General features: G+C 39.7%; 1 protein-coding gene across 2 annotated transcripts in view; it reads right to left on the bottom strand.

Moving 5' to 3' along the window:
* The window catches only part of LOC105488991 (sterile alpha motif domain containing 5), a 486,349-nt gene that overhangs the window by 467,413 nt on the left and 1,161 nt on the right, over nt 1-17,775 (bottom strand). The window lies entirely within an intron of this gene.

Raw genomic sequence — 17,775 nt, 5'->3', positions numbered from 1 at the left:
TCCTCCTGCTCTGGCCATACTCAGTGCTGGATCACCACTTTGCCTTCCACCGAAAGTAAAAGCTCCCTAAGCCTCCCTGGAAGCAGATGTTGCCATGCTTCCTGTACAACCTGTAGAATCCAGAGCTGTTAAACCTATTTTCTTTATAAATTGCCCAGTCTCTGGTATTTCTTTATAACAATGTGAGAATGGACTAGTACACTGAGTTATGTGCCTTTGATCAATGAAAATAGGAAAATGAACTGATTATCACTGGAGCAATGTAACAAAGCTTTTCAATGCAAAGCTTGAAAGCTGGAGGATAAGGTGGGATACAGTAAAAGGGGTGCCTAGGGATAAAGAGATGAGGAACTCCTGAAGACAGAATGGGAAAGAAATCCAAAAATGGTAAAAATGTGAAGGAGCTTCATTAAATAAACAGGGTTAGGTAATTCTTCAGATCAAATATATCTGACAGGTCCCAGTTTCTGGAATAAATTCTAAACTCATTAGTACCACAGGGAAGTTCCTCAACAGTTCGGCCCAACCTTATGCTTCATTTATACCACATAACTACTGTCCCCTATCCTATCGCCGCCCAAAGTGGACCACTCACCAATCCATACCTTGCACTTTTGCCACTCTGAGATTTTGCTAATGCTGTTTCATGCATGCATTCATTCAATAAATATTTATAGCAAGGTGCTGAATATACAAAAGCTTATAAATGGACAGTATCCCTGTGGAGTTCACAGTCCAGTTCCCTTAGCTTCCAGTATACAGTCTACACTGTGGCTCTGCCTGGTAGAATCCTACCTATCCTCCACATTCAGTTATTGCTGAAAGACACTCCAAAACCTCAGTCAAAATGAATAGTTCTCTCCTTGGTGCTCCCACAGGTTTGTATTTCATTTTGGCATTCATATCACACTGAAATGTTCTGTTTACTTACATATATTTCTATGAATGGATGGATCTGTGGATGTGTGAGTGTTTATCTTTCTCCAGACTATAATTTCCATTAGGGCACATTCATACTATTGTCACCTTTGAATTTCCCCCATCACACCTAACAGTGCTTTGCACATTCTTGATGCTCAATTAATATTTGCTGAATGTAAGTAATAGTATTAATTAATAATCACATAATAGGCTAAAATGCACTACTAAACACAAATATGAGACTCACCAAATCTAAGCCTATAAAACTCCAGTTTTAAAGGGTTTTCCCTGCAAAACACTGCTCCCATTCCCTCTGCACATATTCATGCTTTTTACTTGAATTGCAACAAGCCCAGTTCATCATGTCTGAGCTCTGCCCTAGGAATTCATTTCTAGCAAGCTATTTGAAGAGTGTGGTTGTAGGTGACACTGATGAAGTCTCAAAAGGCAGCCAGGTGTGGTCTCTGTGGTATATGCAAAGATAATGGCCAGAAGGCTGGGCCTATACCTGCTGCTTGTTGAAATTGAAGATTAGTTTGGAGATTGATGTCACCACCATGAAACCATCTAGCTTTCCAGAAGGCATGCTGGCTCTCTTGGTTGTGCTTTTCTTCTTGTATGTGACCACATCAACAGACTGATCCTGCTAAAGAAGCAGAACTGGTCAAGAACATTCAGGGACATTGGCAGTAACCAGTGCCTCCCTAATGCTGACTGGCAAAGGCTTCTCTCTTCATCAGACTTTGCGACATAGGTGTTGATTTTGCTCACATAGTAAGCAACCCCCGTAGCTCACACCTTGATTAAATTCTGAACTACTCTCCTTAGAAGGTTGATGACTGTGATTTAAATTCGGCCTTTCCATTGCCAGTAACAACAATGCCAAGTCACAAGTGGGAAAACTTAGAGTCATTACCCTTGTAACCTCTAGCTACTAATACTTTGGATATCAATTAATAGAGTTTACTAAAAGATTAAATACCATTTCCACAGATTCCAGTCTATTCTTATTTCCCCATGTATTAATTAGTGTTCTATGGACTTTTAAAAATGTATTCCCACTCCAGGCTGGCCAAATTGATGACACACTTGTCTCCAACACACATCTTCAGGGGTCAGCCACACCATCACCACCTCCATGAAAATCTTCCTTCCTGTCATACTAGATGCCCAGTCTATGAACCACGCAGACAGGTCCTCACAGCTACTCATCCTACTTACCACAGTCAATGTAAACCCTACTGATTGAGCGGTTATTGCCACAAGTTCCTGAGGGCACAGGCTGCTAAGTCTTACTTTTTTTTTTTTAATAAAAATCTCTAAGACATACCCACTCCCTATACCATACCTACTTTTCACCAACAGAGAAACAGGCAGTTGCCAAATCTTATAAAGCAATGTTTCTTGGAGAAATTGCACAGTGATGAGAACCATGGGCTCTGAGGTCAGTACATGTGGCCTTCAAATGAAATTTTCTAATTATGTGACTTTGTGTAAGTTACTTAAGCTCTTTAAGCCTCGTTTTCCTTGTGTATAAAACAGGAATGGGAAAAACAATCTCTACCTTAAGAGCTTGCTGTGAGGATTGAATGAAAGACTGGTAAAGCGCTCTTCACAAATGATAATGAATATAAACTCACTACTGTTTCTGTGATTTGACATATTTCAAGGCTTTTTCCTTATGTTATTAATGCAGCAGACGAGACCACCAACAGCACGAAGCTTCTCCCAACTTCTGCAAGTCTTATTTAAGAAGTGAATCTAGGTGTGAATGGAAAACAATATTTTACTTTTCTAAACTCCACAGAGAGAAGGAGGGAGGTGGTTCAAGCAAGGAGAGAAGTCCGCTCCAGATGTGAAAAGGAATGGCAGACATATCTGTGACTAATTAACATATAGCCAAATGAAGAAGTCGTCTAATTATTACAATCAATGAAATCAAAGCACGATGAAAAGGTTTTCAGAATAAAGCTTCAGTTCACTATTATAGGAGCTCTTGCTTTTACAATTTGCCTGCTTTCAAAAAACAAACAAACAAACAAAAACAAAAAAAACCATTACTCTTCCCCTTTCCCCCCAAATCACTGTTACTATAATTTGTCATGTTCATCCAAAACCAGCTATGTTGGGGATGATCAAGAATATCACACTGGTTGTCAGAGAGCAGGTCAAGTGGGTCATGCCACAGTGTTTGGAGAAGTGATCAGAAGAGAGCAGAGGAATCAATTCGCCACCTTTTTCAAGGTAAGTATATCAATATGAAGGATCACATTAACACAGAGAGAAATACACTAGCCCAAACTGCTATGCCAAAAAGTGGCAGTAAAATCCCTGACTTAAAATGACACTGCAATAAAACTGAAAAGTTAATGTCACCAACCTAACTCCGACTCTCTACCACCTCTCTGTAATGAAGTAGGTCTCAAAGAGTAAATTCCTCGCATACTCTCTGGCTCAACTCTAATCTATAATGGGTTCAATATGAATATCCTGATTTTTGCTCCTACTGTACAAGCCTAAGCAAGCCAGAGATAGAGTGAGTTTGTGTGATCCCAGGCAGCAACTATCCCATCCTTTCTTCAGATGCCTGTAAATGACAGTGACTGTAAGACCAGTTGTGTGGGTAATTAACAAATTAGCAAATTATCAGTTTCTACTTTCACATTTTGCCCCCTAACCTGATCCTGAAGGAAGCAAGTCCTAAGGATTGCTCCATGGATTTTTATGTGAAATATTTTCTCTTCATAAAGCTCATCTTTAGTTTTATTACTTTCTGGCCATGAAAATACTGCTGCTGCTTAACACAGTACTATTTTTGTCAATCAAGAACTTCCCAGAGGAGCGTGTCTTAATATAGCAGTGTTCCATTCTGTATTGATACATGATTGTTTAAAGTGGCTATATCTTTATTGCATGATTGATGGTTACCTTGGAAAGTGTTGGGTGCATCCATTTCTGCAAACTCGCTGAGTTTAGCACCCAGTTGAGGTATGTTCTCCAGAAAATACGATTCCGGTACCCTGTTCTTTTTTCTTTTTTTTTTTTTTTTTTTGAGACGGAGTCTCGCTCTGTCGCCCAGGCTGGAGTGCAGTGGCCGGATCTCAGCTCACTGCAAGCTCCGCCTCCCGGGTTTACGCCATTCTCCTGCCTCAGCCTCCCGAGTAGCTGGAACTACAGGCGCCCGCCACCGCGCCCGGCTAGTTTTTTTTTGTATTTTTTAGTGGAGACGGGGTTTCACCATGTTAGCCAGGATAGTCTCGATCTCCTGACCTCGCGATCCGCCCGTCTCGGCCTCTCAAAGTGCAGGGATTACAGGCTTGAGCCACCGCGCCCGGCCTGTACCCTGTTCTTAATCCTTGCTTCAATGACCTTTTAAAAAAATCCACCTATTTGATGTTTCAATAAATGTTTAAATGTAAATCAAGGATTTGTTATAGTAATATTTCTTGTAGAATTTTCAATTTTCTTTGTTACACATTGGGTTGTTGTTTCTATGCAAAGCCCATGATTCAAATTAGAATGACTGTCATTTCAATTTCTTTTATGAGGATTTTCACTTTGACATGGCATCTGGCAAGCAGCTCCTAAGTGTATATTTCACTAAAATGTCTGGGGTGGGGTGGGAGCAGGAAGGGAGTCGACTATGGGGGATTGAGGGGGAGGCGAGTAGAAAGAGTGGAGGATGAAGAAGAAGAACAGAATTCCAGATCCTGGGAGGAATTTCCTGAACTACACTGAGAAAAAAAAAAAACCCTCTTTACTGTGAAAACAGTAAAATCAGTAGAGATTCAAGTTAACTCCTTGCCCCCTCACAGTCTCTGTCCCCTGGTTCAAAAACAGAATGTCTGCAAAAGCTAGAAAAGGAAACCTTTGCCCACAACTATGTGGCTGTTGCCTTTTGAGCAACGGGGCTGCTGGTCCCCACGCCCCACTGCTATCGCTGCCTCATGTACCTGTCTAGACAGAGCCCGAAACTTCCAAAAAGTTATTGGCAGGAAATCAACTGTAATGATATCATGACAACAATCATCGAAGTGGTTACACAACTGAAGGTAAATGTCAAACATTTATCATGATAGAAAAGATATATAATAGTGTAAAAGAATGCATAATGGTCTTGGAGTAAGATTATTATAAATTTCTCATCTCACACTCAGCTTTCTTTAAAAGCTATCGTTTCATTTTTTACTTCTTCTCAGTTATGTAAAAATAGTTTAGGACTAGGAAATCTGTTAATGTAATATTAATACATCACAATATTGGGCCCAGTTTTAAAAGCTCCTCATTATTTTTAAGTTGTCTAAAAGATGTTTCATAGGATTACATATTCAATCCCAATAAAAACTCCTACAAAATTAGGAAAAGAAGGATGTTTTCCTTAATGCTTTTCCTTAATATAGTCATGGAAACTATGTTAAACTGATAGCCAGCAGCAGGATAATTGCAACAATACTTTCAGTATTTCCATTAAAATTGGGAAAATACAAGAATACCTAGTTGTCATTATTATTTAACATGGCTATGTAAATTCTAGCCAATGCAATAACACTAGAAGAAAGAAATAAGAGCTATAATTCCTGCAAAGGAGGAGATGAGAGTATCATGTGTGTGCAATTTTATAACAATAGAGCTTTACCTTATATCACATACTAAAATAAATTTAGACAGATTAGAAAGTTACATGTAAAAGTGAAACCAAAATATTAATGGGAGATATGGGTGAAAATTAATGGATTTTGCACTAGAGAAAAGATTTGTAAAGATAAAAGCAAACACAAAAGAAGATCTGTTTTCTCTAATTAAATAAAGAAAACTAAAAGGCTAATGACAAATTGAGCAAATTTTGTTTAATGGCTGTGACAGTAAAAAAAAGTTGTAGTTCTTGTTATTTAAAGAAGTTTTTTAAATTATGACAAGAACAACGACGTCTCTACAGAATGGCAAGGAAATGAAGTAATAATTTAACATAAGGTCTTCACATTGAGAATGACTTCACAATCATAAAGTTATGTATAACATCATAAATATTAGTCAGATGTTCTGTGTGATTACTGTGTGGCAGGCATTATATCAGGCCCTTTACATACTGCTTCATTGATTCCTCACAATAGCCTTAATAAGTAATATTACACCCATTTTATAGATGAGGCAATTCAGGTTTACAAAAACTAAACTTATTCAAGTAAACAGTAAAGAAAGAATTGACAATTCTGTCTGAGACTGCACCCTCTCTATTTCTCCAGTTTGAAAGAAATAGCTAAAACATTACTGAAAAGGTGGAAAATACAAGAATTTTAAACTTCTGGACATCTAAAAATACTCATAAAATTCTCTCGTAAGTTACATTCTTATGCTTGGGAAAATATTTGCAACGTGTATGAAATAATAATTGTTTTCTTTAATCCATTGAGAGCTCTTGCAAAGCAACATGATGTGGTCTAAGACCAGTAGAAAAAAGAAGCAAGTACCATGAACAGGCAATACATAAAAAGCCACAAATATAAAACTATGTGAACTGGTAATCTAAGAAATATAATTCAAAGAATGATGAAATGCCACTTCTCAAACATGACATTTTCAAATGATAAAAAAATAATTATTAGTAACATGGGTAAGATTTCAGGCCAATAAGGATATGCTTAAATTAATTATGGTATTCACTTGAGACTAAATATGTATTAGTATTAAAATCATTTTTCGGAAGGGAAGGAGAATGGGAAAATGTTGGTTAAAGGGTATAAAATTTCAATTAGACAGGATGAATAAGTTCTGGGATCTATTATACAGCATGGGAACTACAGTTAATAATAATGTGTTGTATACTTGAAAATTGCCAAGAGATTGTATCTCAAATGTTCTCATCATTACAATGTAAGTATGTGAGGTAATGGATAAGCTAGCTTGATTTAATCATCTCGCAATGTATACAAATATCAAAACATCACACTGTACACCAAAAATATATAGTTTTTATTTGTCAATTATATCTTAATAAAGCTAGGAGAAAATCATTTTTCAAATGACATCTGCTGACAAAAAAATAGCCTGACTCTTAACCATTTAGACTGTGATACTAGTTTTGTGTATTCTGACACATGAATGATTTTTAAAGAAATATAGCATAATCTCATAAATTGTAATATAGGCCACTTAAAATTATCAATCTGTTTCACTGTTCTCCAAATTTTCTCAATACAATGTGTTTGCTTTTTAACAGAAACAGTTTTCAAATTTTGTTATAAACATAATGGTTTACTCACTATCAGTAAAGACACTTAAAATCTATAAAGTTCTTGGCCAGGCACAGTGGCTCACACCTGTAATCCCAGCGCTTTGGGAGGCCCAGGCAGGTGGATCACCTGAGGTCAGAAGTTTGAGACCAGCCTGACAAACATGGTGAAACCGTCTCTACTAAAAATACAAAAATTAGCCAGGTGTGGTGGTGGCACCTGTAGTCCCAGCTACTTGGGAGGCTGAGGCAGGAGAATCGCTTGAACCTTGGAGGTAAAAGTTGCAGTGAGCCGAGATCACGCCAGTGCACTCCAGCCTGGGCAACAGAGTGAGACTCTATCTCAAAAAAAAAAAAAATCTATAAAGTTATCTAGAATTTTACAAAGTAACTTCATAAGTATTATCCCATTTAATTCATACCACAGCTCTGTGAGGTAGATATTGGCACCACTATACAGAAACTTTTCTTAAAGTGATCACATTTCTCTATATCTTGCAAGGACCAGGCAGAGGGAAGGGTCACTCTAGTTATAAGAATAAAGGAATCCTTAAAAACAAAACTTTTTATTATGAACATGTCCAAAATGGTCAGTGATAAAACACTTCACCTTGAAAAATCTTTTGTTGGCCTAAATGCTAATTGCTGCATGTTAAGTTTTCATGGTTTGTATAGGCTTCAAATTAGCATCTTACTTGTCCTTTAATAAGCATTGTATTCTACATGGAAGTTAATTCAGAGGCCCCCAACCCACATACTTGGAAAAAAAGTACTTTTCAAGAGTAAGTTTTGTAAAGCTGCCCTGTCTCCCCCATGAGACTACGTATTCTTGAGTTAAACAGTCAATTTGAAATAAACAATAACACCATGATCTGTAAAAATGAACAAACAAAATTTGTGATACGTTAATTCTTTTATTCTTATGTGACCACTTGAAGTTTTTATTTGTGTTGAAAAATTAAAACAGTGAAACAATACAAACTGCAAGGTGCAATACTTGAGTTTGGTAAATGCAAATTCTATTTTGCAGATGAAATATTTTTACTAAATTTTAATAATTTAAAATGTATTTCTTTAATTATTAATTGCTTTAAAACTAAAGAAGGAATGAGGACAATAATAATTACTGTGTATTATTACATGACTATTACTTAAAGTAAATTTTCATATAAAAGTGAAGGTATTAAAAAATGATGCATTTTAGGTATCAAATGCAGTAGGTATATCTCTAGTCTTATTATAGAGTTACGTTATACCCTAGGGGAAAAACATCTTTAAATTTGTCCAATCTGTGCATTACAACTTTGCTAAATAAAGAATACGTGCCAATCGTTTTCCTTATCTTTCTGACACGTTCCAAATCAAGGAGGTCTTATTTGTTTGCATTTTTAACTTTATGGAAATGTAACAGTAAGATTTTAGACAGCATCAGACCATTTATTTCAATTAGAAGCAGTAATGAAATCTCTTTAAACTATTAGATGTCACTTAGTCTTTATGTAAGACAGATTGTATGTTTAATTCTTTTTGGCGTGATCCACAGTTATTGGCCCTTAATAGTTTTTATATTGACTGAAAATGGGGACTCCCTCACTACTCCTCTCAGGCTTCCCCAAGTCCAAACCAGTGGCTGATCTGAAAGAACATTTTTTCATAAACTTAGAAAATCACTGATAAAAACCTTTCAACTCAATGCTAGCAGTATTAATAGTAATAACAAGCTTTTCCCATAGCCAGAAATGCTATGTTGTTTCTAGTTTTGCACACGCTATAACCTTGAGAAGCTGTGTGCCATCAATTATGGTTCCCAGTGTACTTTATTCCACCCTGGACAGTGTTCTTTCAGCTTCAGGGTGTCTTCACCTCAGGATAGGCCTTCTTTATTTCTGGGACCGACCCTGATCAAGTCCATGTCATCTGACTCACCTTACTTCAGGAAAATTAGTTTCAGAACATATTTCTGATGAATCTGAGCACTTGAACAGAATCTGAAGAGAATTGCATGTTTATCCATTTATAGAGTTCTGATTTCTATCTTATTTTTCATGGGTATGCCTTAGATAACTACTGAAGAGCAGACAAAGTTCATGAGGGCAGCCTTAATATTGCCACCCCTGCCTTTAGCACCTTTTTTTCACTCAAGAGTGGGGAGGAAAGAATGAGCACAGCTATGATTACATTATGATTTGATAAGGTGGTAGACAGTAGAGGGCTTTCTAAGAACAGAAGGACCAGCAAATGAAGAGCCCTAAAAACACCATTACACTCTCCAAATCCTGATTATTCCATCGAGTGCCGCACAGTTTACTGACATCCATGCACGATTTACCTAATTCTTCCCTTTTTGGGTCACAGACACCTTTACACTAAAATTCCATCTAGAGAGACCATGACAGGTACCTTGCTCTTTGCAAATACATGGGGAATTGACTTTTGTGTTTTGAAAAGCCTTTTGGAGGAATTTGCATATTTACAAACATGGATACCCACTAAGAGCATTTTTTAAGTGTTTTAAATTAGGGAAAAGGAGTATAAATATCATAAAATCTGAAAACCATTCTATAAGTCATACCAAAAAAAACTCATTATTTTGTTGCCAGGATTACATTTTCCATTTCATACTTTACTGAATGTCATCACTCTTAACTGCCTGATTTGACTCCAAATTACTTTAGGTGTTTACCCCAAACCAGATCTATCTGATAAGAATGAAGGCTTGCCACCACTGAAGATACTCCAAAGAATGTTCTGAGACACAGAGCTCTAGAAATGTTCTGAGAAACAGCAACACAGAAACAGCAACACTGTGATCTTCCAAGTGACTGTTTTCAAGATTACTACCTAATTTTGAATATCTAAATTTTGAAACGTTTATATTTTTAAAAATCATTTTTGTTATTCCATCCTCCAGTACATAGGAATAACTGGGTATCATTTCCACCAAAAATCTACCACCGATTTATCATCAAACACCCCTATCATTAGGAATAAGACCTGGGTCAGCAGACCCTTCTGTACACAGCTGACACATGGCCACTATGACGGAGACTGAGATGTCCAAGCAAACCCACGTACAGAGGAGCTACCACAGGTGAGTGCTTACAGCCAGGCTGTTCATCTGGCAAATGTTTCTTTTTCGCTCAACACCTGTTAGTAAAGAACACCAGAAGCAGGTTACTTTCAATTGGAAGGCCAGCAACAGCTTCACTGTCCCACCTCAGGTACCTCACCTCTCCAAGGGGCCTTGATTGCCCTTCTCTTCCACAAGACATCATTGCTGTCTATTACATTGATGACATTATGCTGTTTGGATCTAGTGACTGAAATGAAGCAGTTACTTTAGACTTACTTTGCATGTCAGAAGGTGGAAAATAAATCTGACAAAAAATCAGGGACTTTCTACCTCAGTGAAAACTGCAGGGGTCCAGTGACGTGGGGCAAATCAAGATATCCCTTCTAAGATGAAGAATAAGGTGTTACATATGGCTTTTCCTACAACCAAGAAGGATGCACAATATCCAGTGAGCCTCTTTGAATTTTGAAAGCAACATATTCCTCATTTGGGTGTGCTACAAAAACCTATTTGCTGAGTGACCCCAAAGCTGCTAATTTTGACTGGAGCCAGAAAAAAAGAAGGTTCTGCAGCAGGTCCAGGCTGTCGTGCAAGCTGCTCTGCCACTTGGGCCATATGATCCAGCAGATCCAAAGGTACTTGAAGTAACAGTGGCAGACATGGATGCTGTTTAAAGCCTTTGCTGGGCCTTAGAGCTGACTCACAGTGCAGGCCTCTAGGGTTTTTGTGCAAGACCCTGACAGCACCTTAATCTTGGACTTAAAGCCTCCAGAACTGTAAAGAATACATTTCTATTGTTTTAAACACCTAGTTTGTGGAACTTTTTATGGCAGTTCTAGGATACATAGAAATGTCGATCTAATAAGTTCATGAGTGTTAGCTCATCTCATCTCCATAACAACCCTATGTGGCAGTCACTAGTTTTGCCCATATTTCACAGAGGAGCAAACAGTGACCTAGTGTGGAGCAGAGCTGGGACTTGAACTGTGATATCTGGTTCTGAGCCTGTTGCGCTGAACCACTACACTACAGTGTCAGCGGAAAGCAGTACCATTCTTACTTAAATGAATTCCATGGGCTCCCATAGCTCACAGAAGCCATGTTTTCTTAGTCTGGGAGATAGATGGGCACTGATATGGTTCTCAGCACATTGTTCTTGAGGACAGGTATTAAGCATAGAAGAGTAGGTGACTTGGTGTATGATTTGAGGAAGGCCTATAATACCTCTTAATAACTAATATTTCACAGTAACTTATTTATTTTGTTAATGGTGGTCAGCCATCTAGTCCGGCCTGGGCTTGCATGAGCCTGAGAATCAGCACCTCCTTCAATTTTGTGTCCTTGGTGTCATCTCACTTGCTTCACCCCAGTCCTGGCCATGCTGCAGAAAGAGGTCTTCTTCTAAAATGTCCTACAGGAGTAGCATTTTCATTCCCAGCTCTTCTTCACTAACCCTTGAGGAACAAACATTTTGATTTGAAATTTCATCATTCATTACCTTTACTTGAGTTTTAATCAGAGTTGATTTCTTTAACATTTGAAATAAACACAAGTGCAATATTCTCCAATCCTTCAGGTTTGCAGAAATAACATTCAACTTTGATATGGTGCAACTACTACATGTCAGGCATTGGATTAGGCCTCCACATACAAGCAGAGACCATGTCTGTCTAGTTCCTTGCAATCCTGATCTTAAAGCCCAGCACATGGCATGTGCTCAGTATTTGTTAAGTGGAAGGACGGATGGATAGATGGATAAAAGGAGGAATAGATGGATGGATAAAAGGAAGGATAGATGAATGGAGAGATGGATGGGTAAATGAAAGGATGGATGGATGAATGGATGGATGGATAAATGGAAGGAAGAATGGATGGATGAATAAATGGATGGATGGATGGATGAATGGATGGATGGATGGGAGACAAATGGATAAATGGAAGAACGGATGGATAGATTAATAAATCGATGGATGGATGAGTGGACAGGCAGTTGGTTGATGGTCCACTTATATAGAAACTCCACAGGCAGTAAACAGTGAGGAGAACACAAAGGCAGATGTTCCCACACCATCAAAGCTCTTGTCTCCTTCCGGCCCCCACTTTTTTCCACAGTGTTCCAATCAGCCACTGAAAACAAAACAAAACAAAACAAAAAAACCTAGAAGGATATAGGTTGAGGACATTTGAGGACACTGATTGAGTCGGAGACAGTTGAAGTTTTTCAGCTTCCAATCTGTCCCTAGTAATGTCATGAAGGCAGAAGGAATTCTTGGGAGGAAGAATATTTATTGTCATTTCAGCTTCTGCCAACACGCAAGGCAAAACTCCAAAGGACACAAGCACATCTTTGCCAATCTCTCTCTCTCTCTCCTTTCTAAATATTTTACCCTGGCCCCAGTGACAGAAACCTTCCTACTACCTCTGTCTCTCCAAATCCCTTCATTCCAGGCCATCTCTCCAGAATATCCATAAATAGCCTTAGTATGTGATTCTTGTTACTTCATAAAAGTCACACTAAGGGTATGAATGAAGATGAACACTCCTACAAAACTATTAAATAATGCCATACTAACTCAAACAATTTTAATTGGTAGATGTGGCAAGGAGCAACTTTTCAGTGAAAAAACGTAGACGCCTCCCCCACACGATTTACCCTAGAGCCTGCCTTTTGCTTTGACAGATATATTTACAGCCCCATACCCTTCACATCTGCCACAGTCCCATAAGCACTGCCAGACATGATGGAATTCAACAAAATGTCATGCACAAATATGTGAATGGTGAGCGTTCCTTCTGTGTGTGCGTACTTAGAATCCTATACATTCCATCATGTAATGTTTATGACCATATCTAAACATGACATGATGGAATGATAGGATTCCACTAGATCACAACATCGAACATTTCTATATTAATACAATGTTCTCCTTAAACCTCTAATCCTTCCATCTCCTCCCTCACTGGTACCACTCAGTCAGAAAGAGAAATGAGAGCTCTTTGGTGTAATGACTCCAAAGGTCCCAGTCTCCTGACCCCTTCTTCTTCCCTCCCCTTGACCTGGAAGAGAAGCTCCCCGCCCACTGGAAGCAGAAGTGAATGCTCCCTTCACTTATGTGCCCTGGGCACAATTCCCTTGCACCTCCTCCAGGACCCTGGTCTCCTGGGATGTCCCCCAACATCTCCTTTTCTCTGGCTACTTACCATTAACACTCAGACATACTCCATTCCATTGTTCATTCTCTCATCCTAAACACAAACAAACCCACAAAACCCTTCCCTTGACACAAAGTCTCCCTTCTTCCTCTAGCTGTAACCTTAGTTCTGTCTTCTCATCAAACTTGGTTTCAAAGTTGTGGGTCATCCCTGTCTGTACCCACTGGCCCATCATCCAAATCTGCCGTGGCAAAGGTAACCGATGGCATGGTTACCACTTCCCATGAAGTGATTCTGTTCTTGTCCTACCTGACCATTATCTGACTTCCTGACCTGTCCCTCCTCCTTGAAACATCACTGCTTCCAGTGGCTTCCAGAACACCACTTCCTCTTGCTTTCCACCTACCCTCTGCTTACCCTTGTCAGTCTCTCCACACTATTTACCCTAGAGCTTCCCTTTTGCTTTGACAAGTCTGCTAGAAAATAAAATATACTTACAGCCTCCCTTAGAGCTTCCTCTTTCTCTACACGTGTCTGAAATTCTGTTGTTCCCCAGGGCTCCTCCCTCTACTGCTCATCTGTAGTCACAGCTGCAGTGTGCTGTGTGTGATGTAGGGACATTCCACAGGTATCTCACACTCCATATGTTTCAACCTGAAGGCAATATCTTTCTCGCCCAAACTCGCTGTTCTCCTGGGTCTCCTACATCACAGCACAATCCTAAACCAGGAATCTGCATGTCATTCCAACCCCTCTCCCCTCCAACCCTGTCATCCAAACAATCACTTAAGTTGTGTCAAGTCTACTTCCATTGCTCCTGCCCTACTGTCATAAGTGGCCCATGCCACCAGCATCTCTCTCCTGACACTACAAAGATCTCCTAAGTGTTCGGCTTGCCTCTGGTCAGGATGTGTCAATAGCTCCCTTCTGCTCACAAGATATACTCCAAATTCTTTAACGTGACTTCTAGGCCACCCAAGACTAGCCGCGGCCTGCCTCTCCATCTCCTGCCACTTTCTCCAGGCATTCAGTGCTCTGACCAGACAGAATTCCTTGCCATTCTTGTTGATGCTAAACTTCTTCCCCTTCCTGGCCTTTGCACACACTGTTCTCTGCTGAGAACACTCTTCCCCTTAAGACCCTGCTCCTCCTCAGGCTAAATCTGCTCAACCGTCAGTACTCAGGCCATGGGTCAGTTCTGGAAAAACTGCGATGGTGCCCAATCCCTGCAAACTGGGTTGGATACACCTGTTCATGGTATCATATACTTCTCATCAAATCAATCATCACACATTATCATCATTGTTCATTCCATTTTAAGTCTTCCCTACTGGATGCTAAGTTCCCAGAGGGCAGAGCTTTCACATCCTGCCAACCACAGCAACCTAGAGTCCAGCAGAAGGCCTGACATAGAGAAGCTTGGTAAAAAATTATTTTATCTCCATTTCACAAAGGTAGAAATCACAGCAGTCAGAGAAGCTACATACAGGGCAGAAGAGGAAATCTTCCAATGATGTTTAATTTCAAGCCTGGTGCTCTCTCTAAGCTCCTGTTTTTCCAAAGCTATAGACTTCCCTTTGGAAAACACAAGAAAATTTACTTTTTATTTACGTTTTAACTCACTGATCCCTAAATCGCATAACCTTGACCATTACTGGATCAAATCCTACAATCCTTTCAGGTGATTCTTGGGAAGACCCCTCAACTTACTTTCCTCTGTAAGAGACTCACTCTCCCTATCTCAATAATCTTTGGCATAAGTCACTTTCAAGCCATCTAAAAATCTCAGCAAAATACAAAATCACAGGCATCATCGATGCAAATGACTGCAAAGGAGATTGAAGCCCACTCCACCAAGCAGAATTCCAAATGCACATCAAAAATGCTACATATTCTGGCCAGTGTGGTGGCTCACTCTTGTAATCCCAGCACTCTGGGAAGCCAAGGCGGCTGGATCACCTGAGGCCAGGAGTTCAAGATGAGCCTGGTCAACATGGCGAAACCTAGTCTCTACTAAAAATACGAAAATTAGCTGGGCGTGGTGGCGGGTACCTGTAATCCCAGGTATTACTTGGGAGGCTGAGGCAGGAGAATCGCTTGAACCCAGGAGGCAGAAGTTGTAGTGAGCCGAGACCTAGCACTGCACTCCATCCTGGGCAACAGAGTGAGACTCCATCTCAAACAAACAAACAAAATGCTACACATTTTGATCATGACAAAGCCAAGAAAAGTGGAGAAATTAGAATGTGGATCACATAAGAAAAGAAAAAGTCCTAGCACTGTTCATGAAGAAACTAGCTACATCAGAAAACAAATTCTTCAATAATTTAAAATCCAAAACTTAAGAGGCAATGCACACATAAGCAACAAATCCAGAATGATCAACATGATCTGGTACTAAACATGTGTAGGCTCAGCTTGCTATATATGTATATTAATTATATGGGTGCATTAATTATATGTTAATGCCTATTTCAGTGTGTGTTACTCTTTCTTACAATAAAGTTTGTCAGCGCCAGTTTTTTTGTGGTCCCCAACTCAAGGATCAGTGAAGGAGATAATGAAAACACTTCTGTTTCTATTTTATTCTTCCATCGGTTTGAGGAGAATTAAATATGTATAGAAAGTGAATAGGAGCATATCTTTGTTATCAAGCATTATTGCTATGGGATTTATTTTAAAGCAAAGTTGACTGAAGTAATTATTTACATGGAAAGTAAATAGTATCGCAATGCAACTTGGCATTTTCTTATGTAAACTGCACTTATGCAAATGCACTACCATATTACCCACTGATCAAGGCAGGAGTCCACATTTCAAAGCCTATGCGCTGACGTTTCATCCCCTCAACATCCTTTCCAGCCTCTAAGTTTGATATGTAGGTCTGTCTTTGGCTCTTTAAGAATCAGAACTAAACTGTCAATTCAAGCTTACCCTTCTCACCTCCAGCCCACAGTGTCCCTGCTCTCCCCACCCCATTACACAGAACTTTTCCTGAAGAATAAGTAAGCTCTAGTGACACACACTTTGCTTTCTGCATTCTTTTCTTGCCAGGACTTGAACTATGCCCTCACCAAGTGCCCAGGTACTCACAGTCTCTCAGACTAAGCCCACCTTACTTCCTGGGATGCTAATAACAAACATCTAACTGGGCTTTGATCTCCTTTGACCTGCTGTGTCCACGACCAAGCCTTCATACTCATGACCAGATCTCTCTGTTCACACTAGACACACACAGAACTCCTACATACAGGCAACTGCCTGGGAAAAGTGTTCTCTCCTTTCCTGTTTTGCGCACACATCAGTGGCACAGTCAGAGTGGTTAACCAGAACACGTGTTTAATTTGAAGCACTCTGTCCTCCTAACCTGCCTTCTTTGTATCCTTCTTTAAAAAAACCAATTGACATGGTCAAGCAGGTTATCTGAATTGCCTATGGTACCTGCAAGGTAGTAGATAATATTAAACCCCTTATTCCCATCTACCTTAGGTATTGTTATATACTCTTTACAAAGCTTTCCCTTGAACTTCCTTAAGTCCAGGCATTACGGCCTTTACTTAAGATTCTACAGCAATACTACCAGGGCCCAAGATGCCCACACAACACTGAGATTAACCACATTTCCTGTTAGGGAGTTGGGTTTATGTGGCCCACCAGCTGAGTATCTTTGCCATCATTTTCTCTCTGGGCTCTTCTAAGTCTTGATTTTTAAGGTGAGGTGCTCATATTCCTGTGCACCTTCCGCAACCCTGAGGGTTACCGGTGCTATCTAGTTCTCTATCAAGTCGGGACCCTCTACTCTGACAGCCGCCCAAACTAGAAACCTAAACGGAACAGATTCGCAGCCAGAAGCAGAGCTCTGGTGTGAAGTACAATTTTCTGTTAATTACCCAGCTCCCACTCCACATTTCCGAACTTCCAGGTTCCTTTCCTGAGGCCCCCTGTGCAGAGGATTCCCCTTTAGTTCACTTGTGCTCGATTCTCCTCTCCCAAATGCAGGTTCACTCACACTTACTGGAAGTCACAGTTGTACCTGCTTCATCTTATCTGGCTTAATAAACCAAACTGGTGACAGCACAGACCTCTGAAGCACATCTTGTGACCCGATTATCTCCCATGTCCTTAGCACCTTATTGCCTCCAGTATACCTGAGTTTAGGAAATCGTCTCAGGTGGACTGACACGTGCTTCCTTCACTTTTCCCCTTAAAATGCTCATGTGAATGGTAACGCTTCTCAAATTTGCAGCAGCGCTGGAATTTTTTGTGGAATTGAGAAGGGCAGGGCCTGACTTCCCACTCTCTGAAGAGTTCACCGATCTCCCTTGGGAGTTTCTCAAGACTCAAAACAGGAAAAGAAAGAGAGAAAGGAAGGTAGAAAGCAATGTAGGTATTAACCATT

This window comes from Macaca nemestrina, chromosome 5, assembly GCF_043159975.1.
Source record: "Macaca nemestrina isolate mMacNem1 chromosome 5, mMacNem.hap1, whole genome shotgun sequence".
NCBI classification, from domain to species: Eukaryota; Metazoa; Chordata; class Mammalia; order Primates; family Cercopithecidae; genus Macaca; species Macaca nemestrina.
Note: the sequence above shows the minus strand (reverse complement) of the source record. Positions and strands in the feature narration are given on the sequence as shown.